This window comes from Pygoscelis adeliae, unplaced genomic scaffold (assembly GCF_000699105.1).
Source record: "Pygoscelis adeliae isolate BGI_AS28 unplaced genomic scaffold, ASM69910v1 Scaffold157, whole genome shotgun sequence".
NCBI classification, from domain to species: domain Eukaryota; kingdom Metazoa; phylum Chordata; class Aves; order Sphenisciformes; family Spheniscidae; genus Pygoscelis; species Pygoscelis adeliae.
The window spans coordinates 151,978-155,215 of record NW_008825107.1 but is presented as its reverse complement, the minus strand read 5'-3'; the positions used below and the strand labels follow the sequence as shown (position 1 = coordinate 155,215).

The following is a 3,238-nucleotide window of genomic DNA, read 5'->3' as shown; positions in this document are numbered from 1 at the left end:
AGCAGGTTTCCTTAATGAGGATGCTGCTGCAAGATACATTACTGGAAAACCTTTGCAGCTGTGTGTGCTTTGGGGAAAGGACCTGACCTGAGCCTTGTCCAGCTGGCCTGCTGTGGCAATCCCCAATTAGGGATCATGGCTCACTCTCCCCTCATCTGGCTCACCTGACTCATGGGGGAGCTGACCCCCTTTTAACCCAGCACCTGCTTTTTCCAGTACTGCTGCACACGCTGGCCCATGTGCAAAAGTAACGTTAACAGAAATCCATTTTTGCAAAATCTGAGTGGTTTCCACTGCCACGGCTGCTGCACAAAACCCTCTGCACCTCATGGGCAAGGGCTTTTAGGCACTAGAAATCAGTGGTAGCCCACAATAGCAGATGTTTCTCCTCTAAGCACGATATTTACCTGAATAAACAACCACCCATACTCACCTGGCCATGTCCCCACAATTAGTATTTGTAAGGGAGGCTGGGATTTTTAGGGACAATTTCTTTCCCCTTCTGTACCCCCAGAAAGTACTCTAGTGTGCATATCACTCTTCACTTGGGTTCGCGCACTTATAGGGTGGGATGAGAGACCCTAAAGCACTTCAGCGACAGCCTCTGTTGTCCCCACATGAAGAAATGCCTGTTGATAAATCACTGCTGCCCTTCAGTAAAAAAAACCAAAACCAGCATATGGGAACAGGAAGCAAATGCATATATATTAAAGGTTGAAATTAAAGTTTTCCCAAAAAATACACAGCTCAGCAGAGACAAAGACCAAAGAGCCACAGAGAAACACCTCCCAGACCCGGTGGCCACCTCTAGCCCAGCTGTAAGTTTACTGTGAGTGTTGGGGTGTGAGGGGTGGCAGCAAGCCACCCTGCCAGCTCCCATCCCGCCAGTGCTCATCAGCCCAGCCTTCACTGCAAGGAAAAACCACCTCCTCACTTTGCTCCAGTACTCCAGGAAAACCCTTTCCTCGGGAAACTTGCAGTTTGTCTGTTCAGTGGCCGCTTGTGCTATTTGGCAAGCGAGTTTTGGAAGAGCAGAGCAAGGCACCTCAGTAGTGGTGAGGAGGGGGCTCAGGCTCAGCATCCCAAAATGCCGCATGCCCCAGAATGTAGAGCCAGAGTCACCGCACAAAACTTCCAGGTGCTTTAACAGCAGCTGTGCAAGGAGGTAGTGCTGGTTTATAAATGCAGGCCATTTATACCTGAACTAGTCAGTTTTATACCCGACCTCACCGTTCAAGCATGGTTCCCCGGGAGCTCGGGGAAGCAGAGGGGTGAGAGGGCAGAAGTGCCTGTCCTGGCACCAGGCGGAGCTGGGCATCATTCAACAGGCACAAAACGTTCCCAGCAAAAGCCTTTTTATTCCACTAGATGGTGCCCAGGCCTTGCTTATGGATGTTGCTTAATGGCGTGGACAAGGATGCAGTCAGGACTGGGGATGGAGATGGCTGGGCACCACGCCCGGGTCCCCACGGGGCTGCAAACCTGCCAGTCCCAGCCCCCAAAACCAACACCTTCATTTGCCAGGCAACGGCATATGCCGAGCCTGAGCTCCCTGGAGCATCACCATAGTCCATCAGACTTGGGGTGTGACATGCTGTGGCAATTCCAGGGGCAAGTTGCCCAGCCCAGGCTGCCAGCAGCCCTGCAGCCTCTTTCACTCTGAGCTGGGTGGGCTGGCACAGGAGGTACCTGAGCCTTTGGGGTCTTGCGGATGCTGCCTCACGCCTGGGAAGCTGCAGGCAAACCCCTGCCCCAGGCTGCTTAAATCTCCATGTCCCCACAGCACTGGCACGAGGCTGCCTAGCGTGGCTCCCCTGGGGGCACCGGGGCCTGATGCCCTGGTGTGGGGCGTAGTGGGCACATGCAATTTTTGATCCTTTCCGCTAAAAAGCATGAGCTCTAGCAAGGCAGAGCCTTGACAGCTGGTGCTACTGATAGCACCAGTGAGATACGCAGTGTTATCCTTGAACTGGTGGTCCCAGCATCAATCACCCATGCACGATCCCTAAGAACCAAGTCTATGGCCCGAAATTGGACCTGCCCCTTCCCCACATGCGGCCGTGCAGAGGGCAGGGGAGCAGGCGCTCTGTGGGTACATTGCTGCCATCGTAATGCTCCCACCCCATCTCCCAGCATGGGCGCAGCACCAGCAGCAAGTCCCCTCCCATGCATGCTGAGGGCGGCACCTCTCCCCATGAGGCTTGACGCTGCTCCCACCGTGCCATTTGCTCCAGTGTGCTGCCAAGCGCACCCGTTTTAGCAGTTTCTCAGATAGAAAAAGCAACCTGCAATTGCATAAACAGTGATTAATTTTGCGCACCACCGGTGGCACAGCTCCAGCGTGTCGAAGCCTAGCCTGGCTTGCGTGTGGGGGCCAGCAGTGGGAATGGCGGCGGCACAGCTGAGGTGTTATGGTGCTGCTGGAACGGCAGTGGGGCCGGCAAGCACCCCGGCAGCATGCTGGAGGGCACGATGGGGATTTCTCACTGCGGGAGATGGACAAACAGAGGGAGAGATGCTCTGTGGGGCTCCCCAGCAAGGACAAACTGCCCAGGGAGGTGGGTGGCCCTGGGCAGGAGCCGGTGGTGTTTGATACCCCAAGGGAGGGATGTGTGGGGCCAGTTGGCCAAATTGCAGCCCCAGAGGTGATGACTGGGCCAGGGATGTGCTGGGGCCAGAAACGCCCCCGTGCCTGGGGACCAGCCCCCCCCCCCAGCATGCTGCTCGTGGCAAAGCAGCTGCCTGAAGTCCTGCTGCAAACATCAAAGTCAGCAGAGCCCTAGGTACAGAAATGCATTTATTTCTCCATTAGGCTGGAAGTGAAACCACGAGGACAGAGGCTTTTTGTCACTGTTTATTTACTCACTTCACATCAGTGCACAAACAATGCTACCCTATGCCGTGTAGCACAATTGCTGTTAAATGGCTGTCCAGCACAGCAAACCCATGCATCGCTGTCGCAGCGCGGGATGCAGCCTCCCTCAAATTAACAGCAGGATTGCATGAACCAGTGATTTTTGGCTCCTGGGCTGTGAAGCACTGCGCGACTCCCAGCAATGTGCAGGGCGCCCCTCACCCAGGCAAGAGCAGCGCCCACAGGGGGAATGCTGGGGGGGGGTACGACTTGTGGGACCCCCCAACTCCACCGCTGGAGCCCGCTGGGGTGACACCAGCAGGCTCCTCAGAGGGTCCCCCGGCCAAAGTGGCCGGGGGGGGGCCCCGCGGGTCGCGCCCCACC

General features: G+C 56.1%; 1 protein-coding gene across 1 annotated transcript in view; it reads right to left on the bottom strand.

The window, feature by feature from the left end:
* The window catches only part of MEPE (matrix extracellular phosphoglycoprotein), a 31,883-nt gene that overhangs the window by 21,596 nt on the left and 7,049 nt on the right, over nt 1-3,238 (bottom strand). The window lies entirely within an intron of this gene.